At 39.0% G+C, this 18,498-nt stretch overlaps 1 protein-coding gene across 2 annotated transcripts in view; it reads right to left on the bottom strand.

Moving 5' to 3' along the window:
* The window catches only part of LOC149541192 (uncharacterized), a 116,125-nt gene that overhangs the window by 39,570 nt on the left and 58,057 nt on the right, over window positions 1-18,498 (bottom strand). The gene's annotated exons all lie outside the window — the stretch shown is intronic.

The following is an 18,498-nucleotide window of genomic DNA, read 5'->3' as shown; positions in this document are numbered from 1 at the left end:
TGGTGTACGGTGACAAGTGAGGACCCGTACAGTGAGATTGGAAAACCATATGCATAACAGGGCCGTACGGTACCAAGGAAGTCTGTACATAAGGTGGACTTAAGTTGCTGTACGCTGAGTGCAGAATGAGAAGGATTGTCGTACGGTGGTATTTGGAAGCCGTATGGTGGGGGAAAGAAAATCAAGCCATACGGCAATGTTGGGTTACCATACGGAATTGCCTGAGGGTCGTACGGCTATCTTAGATACCGTACGGAATAGTAGTGATGTAGATGGCAAGATCTATGAGCCGTACGGTGAGGGGTGGTATGGGAAGAATAAAAACATGATGCCGTGAAGGGGAGGACAATGTGCAATACACCACTCTGGAAGGATGCTAATGGATCCGTACAGTGACAGGAGAGAGAGTTTGTCTCGATTTGAATGAGTAGAGTAATACACAGAATGGTATCCGGAACCAACAGAAATACAACATACAGTAGATCCAGAGCATACACAGATTGAGAGATTCACCAACAGAAACAGAGATGTATGGTTATGCCTTCAAATTGCTAGTTACAAATCGAACATACACCAACGGAATAGGGTGAGGGTTGATTCCCACCGAAACCGGGCAAGCCAAATAGGGAAGGTCTTTCACTTCCAAAATGGCAACAATGCCAAACTCCAGCAGGAATCCGCAGTACAGAGAGATGAAATCCAAAAGCATACCTACAGACTACCTACAGTCGTTCTTAAATACCCGTCGGGAAACCATTCTGAGGGTGTACAAAGATAGCTGATGGCGACACAAACTACGAAGACAAAATATGGGTCCGAGATAAATTAAAAATAATTGGCCCATTACACAAATTAATTAAATACATTTATTTTTGTCAGGGACATTAGAGTCCTCTCATCCCAAAATTTGCTTGTCCCAAAGCAAGTGCAGTGCCGGGTGTCGAAGGATGTGTTCGCCTTCCTACGTTGCATCGTCCAGCGGTAGATGTCGCCAACGTACCAAGTACTCCCTAACAGTTTAGTTCCGCAAGACTTTTTCGCGCACTTCAAGAATCTCAGCAGGTTCCAAAATGAGTTTCCCCTCCTCATTGAGTGGTGGAAGATCTGTAGTGACGGTGATGTTTTGCCCGATAGCCTTCTTCAAACAGGAAACATGGAAGACATTATGAATGCGGCTACCTTCGGGAAGCTCCAGTTCCTATGCTACCTCACCAATGCGACGGATCACGCGATAGGGACCATAAAACCAGGGCTTCAGTTTCTCCTTCCCTGTTCCTTTTAGTGAGGACTGTCGGTATGGTTGAAGCCGAAGGTAGACTAGATCACCCACCTCAAAACTTCTCTCTATCCAATGTCTTTCGGCGTACACCTTCTATCGGTTTTGTGCCTGCTGAAGGTTTTCTTTCAAGCTCCTCAGAATGTCTTGTCCCTCCTGAAGCCAATCCTTCGCCCTTGAAGTGCAATTGTCGTCTAGCACTGCATCGATGAAAGAGAGTGGTTTGTGCCCGTATAGAGCTTTGAATGGCGCCATCCCTATCAACATGTGATACGTGGTATTGTAGCAGTACTCCCCGAAATGGATCCATTTCACCCATGCACATTGTTGTGCCGAGACGTAGTTCCGTAGGTAGCCTTCGAGCCATTTGTTCACAATTTCAGTTTGGCCATCTCTCTGTGGGTGGTAGCTCGTGCTCGGTGATAATTTAGTCCCTGCCATCCGAAACAGTTTTGTCCAGAAGATACTAATGAATCGTCCATCCCGATCATTGAAAATGTTTTGGGGTAACCCGTGCAAGCGAAAGACTTCTCTAAAAAACAGTTCGGCGACCTATGCAGCCTGAAGGTCCAAGGGGACGGCAAAGAAGTGAGCATACTTTGTCAAATTGTCAACTACCACGAAGATGCAGTCCTTTCCATTCACCCTGGGAAGACCTGTTATGAAGTCCATTGATATACTTTCCCACTTATGTTAAGGAATCGGCAGAGGCTGTAACAGTCCAGCAAGAAGAGTGTGTTCGGATTTGTTCTGTTGGCAAACGGTACATTCTTTGACATACTGCAACACGTCCCCTTTCAGTCCCTTCCCTGAAAATCTCTCCCGAATACTTTTGTAGGTCTTAAGGAAGCCGGGATGTCTAGCCAGGGGGGAGTCGTGCACTTCCTTCAAGATCTTCTACTTCAGCTTGGATTCTAGCACTAGGTAGATCCGATCCTTATAATAGATGATATCTTTCACCACCCTATATTGATCGTCGTGGATGTGACCATCCATTATCTCACAAGCAAACATATTTTTGGAATATTCCACCAACAGTTGTGCCTTCCAGTCGGCTAAGATCTGTTCTAGTGAGCAGATGGTGGGTTTTCGGGACAAGGCATCTGCAACAACATTGTTTTTCCCTTTTACATATTCAATGTCGAAATCAAAAGATTGAACCTTACTTACCCATTTTTGTTGCCGTTCGTTCAAGTCCCGCTACTCCAGGAAATATCTCAGGCTATTGTGATCCATACAGACAACAAACTTGGCACCAACCAAATACTATCAGAACTTGGTCAGTGTGTGAATAATGGCCAACATTTCTTTATCATAAATAGAATATAGGTGTTCAGCTGGTGTAAGCTTCCTGCTCTCATAGGTGATGGGGTGTTTGTCTTGCATCAAAACCACTCCAATGCCTTCCCCTAATGCGTCGCATTCCAAAATAAACAGTCGGGTGAAGTCAGGCAATGCCAGAATAGGGCAAGTGCTCATGGCCTCTTTTAGCTTATCAAATGTGAGTTGTGCTTCTTCGTTCCACTGGAAAGCCCCTTTCTTCGTCAGATCCGTTAAAGGCACGCTGAGCTAAGAAAAACCTTTGACGAATCTTCTATAGTAACTGCACAACTCGAATAACCCTCGCAGATCCGTGAGAGATTTTGGGGGAGGCTAGTCAAGGATAACCTGAATCTTCTCCTAGTGCACTTGAACCTTGTATTGACTGACGACATGCCCCAAGTATAATATCTCTATCATTCCGAACTCACATTTGGACTGTTTGGTGAACAGGGACTGTTCTTCCATGATACTCAGAACCTCATTCAAATGTTTCAGGTGCTCTTCCCACGTCCTGCTATAAATGAGAAGATCATCAAAGAATACCAATAAATACTTATGCAACTATTTGTTAAACATGCGGTTCATGCATGACTGGAATGTAGCAGGTGCGTTGGTCAAACCGAACGGCATGACCAGGAACTCATAGTGTCCGTAGTGGCAGTGGAAAGCCGTTTTCTCCACATCCTCTTCCCTCATTCGGATCTGATGGTATCTGGAACAAAAATCTATTTTTGAAAAATAAACTGCACCATGTAGTTCATCCAGCAGCTCATCTATCCTCGAGATGGGGTACCTGTTCTTTATTGTCCTTTTGTTCAAAGCGCGATAGTCCACACACATGCGCAACATTCCATTCTCCTTCTTGACCAACACCACGGATGACGCAAACGGGCTAGAACTGGGACGAATCCATCCCTTCTCAAGCAACTCCTAAATTGTCTGTTCGATCTCATCCTTGAATTTCTTGGGGTGGCAGTATGGAGTGGTTATGACTGGTTTTGCCCCTTATTCCAACTCTATTGTGTGTTCAAATCCCCGATGCGGTGGTATGCCAGGTGGAATATCCATGAAAACTTTTTCATGCCTACTTAAAATACCCTGAAGCTCCTTATCCTGTGGAGGTGATCGGTGCCCCTTTATAGGTTCCGCCGAGATGAAGCATTGTGCAGTCCATGCAACATCATCATGCCACAGGATTGCCTCCATCCGATGCACAAACACTTCCTTCGGTCCTTCATTTGCCATCCCTCGGAGGACCACCTTCTTCCCGTCAGCCACAAAAGTGAAGTCCATTCGCTTGAAACTCTGAGTGTACTCATCAAGCATCTCCATCCACTATATGCCAAGAATGACTTCCATGTTGGCGAGGTCCACTATGAAAAAGTCCTTCGTCACCGTATGATTCGCCATCGTGATGCTCAGTTGAGGAACAAGGTGTTTGCAGGGTAGGAACGTCTCTCCGGCAACCTTGACCTGGAAGCCGACATGTGCCTCTATCGAAAGATTTCTTCGCTTTACCAAGGAGGAGTTTATGAAATTCAATGTAGCTCCGCTATCCAACATCATCGTGACCCTCTGTCCCTGAAGGGTACCTCGCACACGGAACACTGTGCACCTCGAACTGCCAACCAAAGCAATGGATCCATCACACTGTATCAAGGCGGCAATCCTCTCCGTACAGTTTAAGTTGGCCGAGTTGGTGTCACCACTAGGTTGGATATCTTCCACTGGCATTTCCTCCTGTTCCTGTTCATCTTCTTTATCGGACAGTACCTCGATGTAATGAATTTTCCCTTTCCCAAGGCATCGGTGGCCAAGTTCCCAAGGCCCCTTGCAATTGAAACACAGCTTCTTCCTTCGAAGTTCTTGTCGGGATGCTTCATCCAATGACGGCTTCTTGGGCGAAGGTTTGTCTCTCAAGAACGTCGGCGGCTTTGGATGTGAGTGATTTCGAGAGGATGAGGATGATGCTGACAACGAAGCCATGCTTCGTGCCTTACTAATTGCTTCTGACAATGTTGACGGATTGAATCCCTTCACCCAACCCTTCAGAGGTTCTGCCAACCCATCCATAAAGAGCATGACCCGCCTTCGTTCCAAGATGTCCATGACCAACACAGAAAATCTCTAAAATTCGGCGATGAACTGATCCACCGATCCCGTTTGCCTCAGTTGTGCTAGATCCTTGAAATTGAGCTCGGGATCCTTTCCATCAAATTGTTCTATTAATCTCTCTGTAAACTTTGCATAGGTCTTTATTTGATCATGCCCAAGAGTGATAGTGCCATGGTGCCACCGTTCGTGTGCAACTTCTTTTTCAGGCATAGGATTTACCTGGAAATAGGTGTCGGCTTTCATCACCCACACCTGCACTAAAATGGAGCCTGAACCGTCAAATGGAGACAGGTTCACTTTGCTCCTCAGATCATCATTAAAATATCCTCCTCTGTTTCCGCCTCCTGCGTATCTCATTCTTAGGTTTGCGTAGTCCTTGTAGGAGATGTCTTCCTCAAGATTTGCATTCCTCCAATCCTCCCTTATCTCTTCAAAGGTTGGAAGTCTTTCTCCATGATGTATCTCTGTCCGCGGTGGAAAGGTCGGCATGGACAGTCGAGAGCGTGCTGAGTGAGGGTGTGATCTACCCGCTACAGAATTCGCGTTGTGCCCATTCTATTCTCCAGATATTTTGTTTTCTGCTAACTTCTTGAGAGTTTCTTCCATGAGCCATTGTGTATCAGTGATCTGTGCCTGGTTCCGCTTAAGATCCCTCAGAAGTGCAATGAGTTCGGCACTTACTGGATCCCGTTCCCGTTCTTCAGCCATTCGATCAACGGAATGTGTCCTCTTCCAGCTATAAACTCTCATTCACTGTCCACAGGCTAGCAGGATCAAAGGCTTTGATATCGCTGTAATGTTCCCTGCTATCAGTTTCAAATTTTTGCAGAGGAAAATTGATGACTATGTGCCCAAAATTGGTTTCGTACGGGTGTGAGGAAGTGCCTAGAGTGACCATTCAATTGTGCACAGAAGAGTGAAGGGAATAGTTGTACGGTGATGGCCGTATGGTGGTTTGGAACAACCTGTACGGTAATAGAAGTGTGACGTATGGTCTTTAAAGTGTGGTGTACGGTGACAAGTGAGGAACTGTACAGTGAGATTGGAAAACCATACGCATAATAGGGTCGTACGATACCAAGGAAGTCCATACAAAAGGTGGACTTAAGTTGTCATACGTTGAGTGCAGAGTGAGAAGGATTGTCGTACAGTGGTGTTTGGAAGCCATTGGGTGGGGGAAAGAAAATCAAGCTGTACGGTGATGTTGGGTTACCATACGAAATTGCCTGAGGGCCATACAACTATCTTAGATACCGTACGGAATAGTAGTGACGTAGATGACAGGATTTATGAGCCATACGGTGAGGGGTGGTGTGGGAAGAATAAAAAATGATGCCGTAAAGGGGAGGACAGTGTCCAGTACACCACTCTGGAAGGATGCTAATGGATCCGTACAGTGACAGGAGAGAGAGTTTGTCTCAATTTGAATGAGCAGAGTAATACACAGAATGGTATCTGGAACCAACAGAAATACAACATACAGTAGATCCAGAGCATACACAAATTGAGAGATTCACCAACAGAAATAGAGATGTATGGTTATGCCTTCAAATTGCCAGTTACAAATTGAACGTACACCAACGGAATAGGGTGAGGGTTGATTCCCACCGAAACCGCACAAGCCAAATAGGGAAAGTCTCACTTTTGAAATGGCGACAATGCCTAACTCCAGCAGGAATCCGCAATACAGAGAGATGAAATCCAAAAGCATACCTACAGACTACCTACAACCGTGCTTAAATACCTGTCAGGAAACCATTCCGAGGGTGTACAAAGATAGCCGATGGCGAAACAAACTACGAACACAAAATATGGGTCCGAGATAAATTAAAAATAATCGGCCTGTTACACAAATTAATTAATACATTTATTTTTGTCGGGGACATTACACCCTAGGCTAAGAATACATCCGGCACATAACCAAACCATACTCGCATTATAGACTAACGTCCCTGAGACCCAGGTTTGTATGTCATTTGGATCATGAAATTATCATAAGGATGACTTTCATTAAGGGCACCATATACTGGTTTGGAGTATGCTCATGATCAATTCGAGTATTTTGGAGTCATTTTGGTCAGAAGCAATGCTCCCTCTGAACTCCCTCCCCTGTTCTAGAAACATTTCAGGAAATTGGGAACTTAGGGAGTCGGGGTTCTGTTGCCAAAGACAGCCCCTTATACTAGCAGTGACTCGAACTCAAGCTCTGATTTTGTTGCAGACCTACCAGTAGCATCTGCTAATAGGGACAGCCATAAATTTTCTATGTTTTAGTCATTATATAGCTGAAACTTGAAGCCTTGGGGCATTGTGTAATTATTCTTTTTATAATAAGAATAAACATTGACAATTAGAGAATTTGAATAATTCATGTCAATTCACATGTGAAATCTCAACTAAAGTCTAATGTTATGTACTAAAAGCTTCTACAATGTCTATGATGATGGCTTTATCAATGTTATGATATGAATATTTAAGATTTCTCTATAGCTTTTAATAGTTGAACCTAGATGTTCCCTAAAAAATAGCCCAAAAGTACACCCGTACTACGAACATGTACCAATGTTCCCTGTCATCCCTGTTCACAATACTAGGGAGAGCATGGGTCAGTAATGTTGATGTTTAGTAGCTTTAAACCTATATATAATTATATATGAGATATAATTTATATATATAAGTTTATTGTTATATGAGAAATATATATATAACAATGATTAAATGTTATTATATTAACTATCAAATTAACAAATAGACATGTCCCATGAAGGGACATGTCTCTTCTTATCCTTTTCTCATTATAAACAAGAGGTTGCTGCCATTTAGAAGAGACACAAAATACATGGCAGTGCTTAGTACATTTGCAGCAATCCTGGAAAACCAACATTGTATCAGAGCTTAACTGCAGATGTAATTCGAATGAAGAATATGAGAAGAGGGTACGTACGTCAGGCGAGACGGGGATGGAGATAAGGATCAGTTTCTTGTGAATAAGCAGATAAGGCAAAGGATTTACCTCGCAAGGCCCAACATAGAGACTACAAAAGGCAAAGCCTAATCACAAATCTGGTGATTTCCTAGTTCAGAATAGTTGATATATATGGCATCCTTCCATTAGGAGAAGCTTCGCTATCCGACTAACTACACTCAGTAATTCTAGTGTGACACATTAGCGATTCTGAGCTTGTATTCCCCACATGAACCCCCAAAATAATTGCTACCAAAATCAAATATTTCGAAAGGGGTAAACAAGTCCAAGGGCACATGTCAAGTTCATGAATTACAAGATACAAACTATTTTAGTCCTAAATCGTCTATAAGTAACCAGATTCCTACCAAATCTTTAGTAGCCAGTGAAATGTGAGCTTGACATAGGTATTTTCATTTCTTTGCTTTGTTTTATTTTAAGGCGAGAAAGAGGGTTTCACTTATGGCGGGACACACTCAACCGCAATTTGTATTGTTTGGAGCTTCCTTAATAGAATATGCATTTCAATCGAGAGACTAGGGTGCATGGTTGGCTGACATTTATGCCCAAACTGAAGAAGTGCAACCAAAAGGAGATACAAGGTTGCTAACAATGCAAATTATTAATCATTCAAGACCAGAACATTCAGCGTATGAATCAAGCCAATGATAAGTTAATTTGTATTTTGTATTCTAAGAACAGTTAAATGCCAATGGCCAGAACTGTCGTAACTTATTTGATATTAATCAAGAGATGCTTCCCATTAACGTAAAGCATTCTTATTGGAAGAGTAGTGAATAAGGTGGTTTTGGTCCTCAATATATTGTCGACAACTTGCATATTCCTCGACTTCCTTCAGCGTGGAACAAAAGATAGGGCTGGCTTCATTGCTATAGCCATTTAAAGCATAGTTGCCACTTGATAACACCAATAAACATATGACCTTTACACATTATGTAATACCGCCACCAAGTGAGGGGAATATAAATCAAAATTGCGTGCAATACAAGGATAATACAAGATCAAATAATAAACGGATGGAGTCTTTGTCTTGACATTGGATACCATCACATGTAGACCGTTGCTTGTGATGTAGATGAGCAAATATAAGTATGCATTTGGATAAGTAAAGACTTCATAGGTAATGAAAGAGGCACCAAGACATAAGAAACATCCATAAATAACAACGCATTTAGCCGATACCGTCACTAAGGCACTGTTAAGAATTGAGCACGATATTTCATCAAAGCAGGCTCACAACCAAAACGTTGACAATTTTAAAGCAAAGGCATTAGTAGCATCAACTTCAAGCACTGAACCATTAAAGGTGGGTATTGAGGTATGTTTGTGCTAATATTCATTTACGTGATATGGATATTATAGTTGGAATGTATTGAGGTGTGTTTGCCCTAATATTCATTTACATGATATGGATATTATAATTGAAAGCACATTCCATAACAAATTTTATATTTATATATATATGAATGTACATGTGTGAAACATTGTAAATTTCTTTAAATAGATAATTTACATAAATATTATTTATTTAAGAAATGATTGATATTTTATGAGATCAATATGTTTCTTACAAGAAGAAAGAAATTCAATGTTATATGTATAATTACCACACTAGCGATGATGAGGACAATCAAGGATGCTAATAAGTATTTATTTTTTCCTTGAGCATTACAATTGTCCATTCATTGTAGTTCCTCTCTTATTTATTATACTATAAGAGTTATGTGCCTTGATATTTTTCTTCGAGAATGTTCTTGCAGGAAAAAGAGGGAGATTGAGATTTAGAGGGAGCCTAGCATTTCATTAGAGGCAACCTTGAAAGAGAGGAAGCAAATAGAGGACATGGTTCAGTCAACCTTTGGTGTTCTCGGTCTTATTGCTTCAGAGGGAGTAAACTATGTTGAGATGGATTCTCCAATGATCAATAAATTGTAGCAATCAAGAGGACTGCAATTCATGAATATAACTCATGACTGTGATTTTAATGGGCCTATTCCTGTACATCTTGAGGAAGTGACGACTTCAAAATGATGTCACTTGTATTTGCAGAAGTTACTATAAGGTGACGATTTTACAATAACTTGTATTGTGAGATCAAAGAAATTGAGCATATGGTGAATGTCTTGCATCTCAACATTCTGGAAAGCGATTACTCAAAGAGTATTTGGTGAATATCATTGATATTCTGGGAGGCCAATACTCTTGATATCAGATGTGATACCAAACCTTGTTTTGAGTGCTTGGTGAATGTCATTGATATTCTAGAGGACCAATACTCTTGATATTAGATGTGATATCAAAACCCTTTTGAGTAATTGGTGAATATCATGTATTCTAGGAGACCAATACTCATGATATCAGATGTGATATCAAACCTTATTGAGTATTTGGTGAATATCATATATTGATAATCTGGGAGACCAATACTCTTGATATCAAATGTGATGTCAAAATGATGGATATATTTTGATCAAAGAAATCCTTAATCTTGCTAACTTGATATTACTTTGAGGTAATATGTGTGTTTATCCTCCCCAAGTAAGAGGGAGTGATGTTTGGTAGCTTTTGTCGGATAAACCCATATATAGTTATATATGAGATATAATTTATATATATTAGTTTATTGTTATATGAGATATATATATAAAACAATGATCAAATGTTATTATATTAACTATAAAATTAACGAATAGACATGTCCCAAGTCTCTTCTTATCCTTTTTTCATTATAAACAAGAGGTCGCTGCCATTTAGAAACCACATACCAAATACATGGCAGCGCTTAGTACATTTGCAGTGATCCCGAAAAACCAACAAGAAATTTTCTGATAACTATTTCCATGACAACACAATGTGACAAAGAGCAATTTTTTAAACATTTAAAAATTTTGGTTGCTTCACTTTCTACTTTCTTGGTGATTCAATCCATATATTCTTGCTATGTTTTAGGTCTTACACATCCGTTTACAAATAGGCTGTTGATCATGGTTCTTAGCCTTGTATCATAGGAAATATAATTCACATCAAAGTTTAAACAGATTTTCTGAACTAAAAACTATCACGTATATCTCCTTTAATTTTTATCAAAGGTAAGGTGCTTATGGCATTAGCAATTGTTCTTATTACTATTTATAACTACTTACTCAGTAATATGCTTCCTTGGTAGCTCACCACTTTACACATAGAGCTTTCGCTCCAAGCCCTTTTCCTTTTGGCATTTTGCAGATTTTTATGCATTTTGCAGAGTAGGAGGAAGAGAAATGCATATATCATAAGATGCGTAGAATATGCAAAATAAAGAAACCAGATACCAAGAATTCTGAAATCAAGCTTGAAATGCACATATCATATGATTTTGTCATTGTCCTTTCTTACAGATATCCTATATTATTCCAAGATTGAAAAAACAATTCAAAGATTTATCAGATAAAGAACATATGGTATCTAGCAAGCATTCAATTTGTAATCAGCAGCAAGATTCAATAAACAATACATTTTGCATATACATTGACTATCCAGAACTTGATAAGAGAATCATTATGAATATAAATAACTTTCCATGATACACATATATATTAACTTCTTGTTGAGTTGTACAATGCAGTGGTACTTATAAATTTACAATAATGATCATGGCCACCATAAATTCAGGTTAATGCCTTTGGGTTAAGAACTGCTCCGGCCACATTTCAACATACCATAGCTGAAAAATATCATTATCAGCAACTTAACACCAAGGGCCAAAAAAAAAGATTGGCAAAAAATCAGAAATTAGTAGGCTGCTTAATGGCAAAAAGCCGGCAACTTTTAAAATTGCTTAAATTTAATTAGATACATCTATTGAGTCAATAAATGAGTAAACAAAACAAACAAGCTGAGTCTAGATACATTTAAATGCTAATAGGGAACAAAATGACATCCTCATGTGGAATGTTGATGGCTAGTAGTCATAGCTTGATAATCTGAACTATGAAGCAACCTAAAAATAGCAAATTGTCCTTGTAAAACTATAAGTAAATGCAAGTACAACATCAAAATAGTCTTCATCTTCCTCTTCCCCTTCCCATTAACTCTAGTAAAAACTATACAAGAGGTAGGGGGTCTAGTCTTAGAAGTCCATTGTGGTTGTGCCTCCTCCCTCTCACAACTTGTTGTGACTCAACCTTCATCCTCAACGTAGATGGTGCTAACACTAGCGATGACTCTTCAACCTCCCCATACTCCTCATCTTCTTGAATGTCATCCAATCCCACTACGAATCCACCCTCCTCCATAACTTAACCCTCCAAATTGTAGATCTCAGCCTCTAAAAACAATGGAATTTGCTCCTGTGATATCCAATCACAATAAGGATTTATGTCATCCAAATCAAGTGGACCAGCTAGTGTTTTGTCTACCTTTCTTATGCGCAACCGAAAGTTATATTGTACAAAGGCAAGGTCAGTGAGGCATTTCTGCACTAACTTGTTCCTCTTCTTCATTTGGATGGCCTTGAACAAGGTCCAATTGTGCTCACAATTGGATGAACTACAAGGATGGCATAAGATTCGCAAGGAAAATCTTTGCAAATTTAGGCATTTCCACCCCAATTTTGCCACTAAGCGTCTCCAAAAAAAAATATTGAACAATCAGAAAAATGAAACCATATTTTAGTTTTAATCTATTATCATACATGTGATAGACTCCAAAAATCCAAATATGTACCTAGGGTTTGAGTATTTTTTCCTCTCTTTCCCATGTTTGAAGAGAATAGTTTGCCCCTTGCATTTTGATACATGCCCAATTCAGACTGTAATATCCCCAAATAGAAAACAAAGGAAAACAATAAAATATGCAAACTAGGGCATAAGTTTGTTAACAAAAACTATGTCCTCTTCCTCTTTGGTAATCCAAGGAAAGGACAACCAACTATTGTTAATTGTCTTGCTTTGAGATGGGGACATTACACAAATACAGTGAGGTCTCCCACCTCAACCATGGGTAGCATTCACTGCACACATACAATGAGGCCCTCCAAGCCTCTCCAATGGGATCCAAGTAGGATGGAGACAAGTGAAAACGAGGGTTGAGGAAGTACCCCACCACATGAAAGAATTGGTAGAGTTGATTGTTCCACCTTCTATCAATAACTTCCCATATGAGGTCAAATTTGATGTTGTCCCCCTTGTAATAAACTTTGATAGCCATGTTGAGTGGATATTTTGCAACCAACAGTTTGGGTAGAATTCAGTCACAAAATAGGTAAACCAATCATAGCGTGTGAGACAGAGTCTCTCCTACCTTAAAGGGAAGGCTCCCCCTTCTCACCATTCCTTGGATCAACTCAAGGTAAGCAAGAAGTTGAGAGATTTGAAAGGGTATTACCAATATTCTTTCCTATTAACTTTTAGAAAAGAATCCACTTACCTACAGAGCGAGTAATGGGCAAGATGAAACCTCAAACTACACTTCTATCTAAAGTTGTAAACAGTGATACCAATAAACCAACACTAACTCAAAGGCTAGCTAAAAGCGTACGAGTTTGGCTTTAAGTCCAGTCCAATCTATGCAATAAGAATAACTTTTACTATTTGAGCATAAAGACTTCCAGAAGTAAACAATTCAAACTATTTTTGTGAATTAAGAAAGAGACACAAGCTACAGTCAAAGCTCCTAATCTATGTATCACTACAACCACTCCCAGTGAAAGCTTTGGCTCCGATTGCTTCTTAACTCCTTATACTCAATTATCAAGAATGCAAAAACAGGTGAATCAAAGATAACAAATGCGAATTACAATCGAAGCTTCCAACTTGCACTAATCACAGTTGCACTCAATCAAAGTTCAGCTCCAATTGTTTCTTTGTATTCACTTTTTTTTTCAAAATGGTACTACACAATCAAAATTATGTTTGCACAATTTCTCCAAAGCTTTCTTGCATACAATAAAAGATGATTTTTACAATGAGGGGACACTCCTTTATATAGGTAAAGGAGTTGAGAAAAGGAAGGAAAAAGTTGAAGCAACTCAACCGACTTTGACCCGGTCTAACTAATGAGAGAAATTATTGGATTACATGATATAAGGACATGCAAATCGTATTATACATAATTACACAATTTCATCAATACATCCTCTCTAACTACATGCATGAAAATGAATAAAGAAGAAGACAAAAGTAAAGGGAATAATCCTAAGGATTATTTTGAAGTGCCTTGTATTTGGCGATGCAATCATGTACTATAGGAAGATCTAAGATCTCCATTGATTTTGATATGGCCTCAATCCTGACTGTATTGGTGTATGTTGATCTTACAATCTTGTAGTTTGTTGCAATCGAATCCTTTAGATGATTTGCCACTAATTTATATACTACAAATCTATTCATTGTATGTGAACCAAATTTCTCATAATCAAGTTCAACATTGACTATGTTTGTGTATTCTAAAGTCATTTCTTCTGCTGAGACCAAATTATCATGTTCAGTGAGAACAATGCATCCTATTTGTTCCAAGTTGCATATAAGATCTGTTTCAAATGTCAAACAGTCTTCCAAGGCTGCCCACAATTTGGTCAATAGTTTTCCCAGTGTATCCTACTTGTGTCCCATGAGACCCTAGCATTTGTAAAACATCTTTGAAGACGGAATGACTTCACATGCCACCATGTCATCCAAATTAATATTGGCTATCTCCTCCCAATCTATCAAAAGTTATTTTAGAGTGTTGACTTCTTGATTCATAGAAATAATCAAGTCGTGTATAGTTTCTTTAATTTCTCTAATGCATTCAATAACTTTGACTATATCTTTAATGGCCTGCACTCTTTCTGAGACAACTTTTCCAAACCAAGTTTTGGCTACTTCAATTAGTTTTTCCTCCTTAGTTGTATAAGAAGTGGTAGCCACAAGCTGTGATGACTGATGCCTAATAACCTCATTTAGGCGAGTGACTTCTTCTTTAAGCTGATTTTTCTTTCCCAAAGCTCATGATTGCTTCTAAACACATTAGCATGTTTAACAAGATCAATCCTAGTGATCCTATAATCTAAATAATTTAGTTCCTCGGCTGGTTTATCTACTAAGGGCTATACAAATTTATCATATTTGATTTTCTCAGACACAACCACTATTCTTGAAACAATCTTGTCTTTCAAAGATTTGGATTTGGTCTCCTTGATAGGAAAATTGTCTGGAGGTGGCACTACCTTCATCCTCTTCATAGTAATCTTTCCCAACCATGCAAGCAAACTGAAACCCTCATCAACTGAAACAAGGACAGTGGCTATAGTAGACATTGATCTTGAGTGTATTTATGTTTTAGTTGTGCATGCCTCAGTCTGCACAGTTGAATCCATGGGTGCTTGTTGAGATGATTCCATCATGAACATATCAAAACCAGCAATTGAAGTGTCAAGTTGGGAAACTTGTCCTTCTATGAGGGTTGGGAAACTTGTCCTTCTATGAGGGTTGGGAAATCCTCAAAAACATCTCCCAAGTGTTGACATTGTTCTACAGTGAGATTGGAGGAGTTGTTGAAGAGATAGGTTAAGCTGACATGTTTACCTCAAAAGTAGATGTAAAGACAGTCGAGAATGAATCCACGTTGTTGTCTACATTATCTAAGAGGGGTTCCTCTTGAATAGGCAGTTTTTGAGCATTTGGTAGCCTTGGAGGAGAAATTATCATGATTTCTTCTTCTTCCTCTTCATCAGATTCTTCTTCAGATGTAGTTTCTTCTTCAGCTTCTTCTTCCTAAATTGGTGCTTGAGAGGGCTCTTGAGATGACTTCGACCATTTTCCACCTTTGAGCTTAATCTTGAGAGATTTCTCAAGTGTTGAAGAAGATGCACCATCTTGGCTTATAATCTCCATCTTAGATGTCCTTCCAACTAGTCCAGAATTGTTGCAATCTAACCCAAGCTTAGGATATACCCTGCTAAGACGGTTGATCTTTAGCCATCTGTTAGTATTTGCTAAGATGGACTTGAATCTATAAAAGATAGAGACGCATTCCATGTGCTGCCAGCCGATGGGAAATGGAGAACGCTTGTCAAAGCCTGCTTGATGGTATTCCAAATCTAGAATACTATCATTGTCTCTTGCCTGGAAATTGGGTGGAATCTCAACCATGTCAAGATCAATGATTTGCTGCAAGGTGAGCCTACAATAATCCATCTTCATAATATCCAGCTCCGTGCGCATATCAATCCATGCATCCTCCATGCGATGAACGTGAGTGAATGCTCTCTTGATTTTTGAATTCAAACCTCCATAATCAAAATCATACCTAGCCTTGAACTTTTTCATAGTAATCAGCTGAAGTTTTGTCTCCATGTCTTTTGCCTTGTATACTGAGTTGAGCATATATTGCCCAATCACCAAAGGTTTACAAGTAGTGATACCGAAACTTGGCTTCTGTAGAGTATTTTGATATGACTGTACCTCCATAAGTTGCCTAGCTAACTCCATCAGAATGATCCTATCAGTAGGATACCTTGGTAGTGTATATGGATCTCCTTTGAAGTAACAAACCCTCAAATAAGTGAGAATTCAAAACTATAGAAAGATGCAACCAAATTGATTCACCGTATTCCAAGCTTCATCTGATACTCTCTTGACCACCAACTCCTTGTCAAATTGACATCTGAAATGTTCAAAAAATGCATCTTGGACTCTCCTATATTATACCTTACTCTATGTCAATGTGATTTGTTCATAATGATTCCAAATGGAAACCAAAGCGCGATCTCCCTTAGTGGATAAGCCTGAAAAAAATCCCATAGCTGCAGCTATGTAAACTGGGTATGAATTCATATAGAATGGCATTAAAGTATCCATGTTAAGCAAGTGTTCACACAAAGTTGTACTGATGAGCTCTCCCTAGAAGATGGGTCGTCATTATCATAGATTTGGACAATGAATTTGAACATCCATGATTCAAATTCACCAAATTTCTTAAGGCCAAACACCCTGCTGAGAAAGGTAATCAAGTCCTTTACATTCTGGCTTAAAGTCAAATCTGTGTAAAGTCTTTGGCCATCTAGAAAAGTTGTTTCTCCTAACAGTCAAGTAAGATGCATTCATATGCTTTTGATACTCTAGCTTTTTTATCATTTTAGATTTAGGACTGAAATGGCAAACCTATCCTAAGACGAACTCGGGTTCCAGGGAAGCCATAGGAAAAGTAGATACAAGATGAATGTTACTTTTCTTTATGCGCCTCATTTCTCTGCTTGAAGCATTTTCGACCATTTGTAGGAATTTAGCCATGTCCACATGTCCAATCTCTATATCAAAAACATTATCTAAGGTAAAAGAAACCTGAGATGCAATTACATGTGCCAACTCCTTGTCATATTGATACTTCATCTTTCCTTTTGACTTCAAAGACGGGGGCATGTCTTATGTTCCAACATGAAAATTTCAAAGTGTGAACACATCATCAAAAAATATGGATACTAACTCCATGAGGATATTGGCAAAGACGGATCTTGAGAAAAATGAATTCGGAGTATGGATTAGATACTCGGGAATGTATACAATAAGTTGGATGTGATATGGATAGTATGTGTGGAGGGCTAAAAAGGGACTTAGGAAGTTGGATAACATGTAAATGCATTTTCATGTAAATGCTCTTTGGAATGCAAGCTAAGTACATGGAAGTGCGTGCAAATGACAAAGCTGATTTTGGTTTTTAAAGGGTGACCTTCTACCAAAACGAGTTCTCTAGATGTAATTACATGTAAAGTGATTTACATGTAATCATAACTTGATGTAATCATGCAATTAGGTTCAAAGGATGAGATTACAAGTAAATGCATATAAAGGATGAAATTACATGTAATTGCGGATGAAGAGTGAGACTACATGCAAATGCAGATGGAGAGTGAGATTACATGTAATTGCGGATGGAGAGTAAGATTACATGTAAATACTCTTGGAATGTAATTGCATATGAAAGTAATGGATGCAATTTGCTTTGACATGTGTTGGTGAAATGGTGCGATGCACTTGCATATAAAGTTGGAAAGTGGAATGGTGAAGAATGATTGTGGATTCTTGGCAAAGAACCTTAAGCCTTTCGAAAAACAAAACAGCAACAAACAAAAACATACCTTTGGTTTTGACTCAAACATGGCAAATACCCAACTACTTTTCTAAGCAAATTCGAAATTGGAATTTGGGAAAATTCCAAGCACTTGAAAATGAATGTTTTCATCTTATTTAAAGAGAATTTGCACTTTATATGGCATATATCTGGACAAATATGCAATAACAAGCCATAACATGCAGCAAAATAGCAAGATAAGCATGAAGTGATAAGCAAAGTTGAAAATGTCTACTTACTTGGAGATCAAAGAGCCAAATGTGGAGGATTAATAGGTTTGAAGAAAAGTCCTCCAAATTCAAATCCACAAACAACCTCTTGACTCTTTCAATCTTGCAAGTGATGGATATTGATGAGCATTGAATGGACATTTTGGCATATGGATATGCCAAAAACACGGTCTTAAAACTCAAATACACAAACTGTTTTTTATCAAAAATGTTACATCCCAAAAATTTGACCTAATTTTAAACTTGTTCATAACTGTTGGATTTAACAGATTTTTCTTTTATGATCATGTGAAATATGTAGTTATTTATATACATTGTATTAATTGTTGATGAAGATGGTTGTTAACCATTAACTGTTATTAGATAATTAGCAGTTGCTTGATTTAAAATTATGGTTAATAATTTAAAGTCTCTTAAAATGTTTATATGAAATTATTATAGAATTGTTATTATGGCGAAAGTGTTTTCATGGGTGATTG

Source organism: Cupressus sempervirens, chromosome 9 (genome assembly GCF_028749045.1).
Source record: "Cupressus sempervirens isolate cs-2001-9-10 chromosome 9, ASM2874904v1, whole genome shotgun sequence".
In the NCBI taxonomy this organism is placed as follows: domain Eukaryota; kingdom Viridiplantae; phylum Streptophyta; class Pinopsida; order Cupressales; family Cupressaceae; genus Cupressus; species Cupressus sempervirens.
This window is presented reverse-complemented; position numbering and strand designations above follow the sequence as displayed.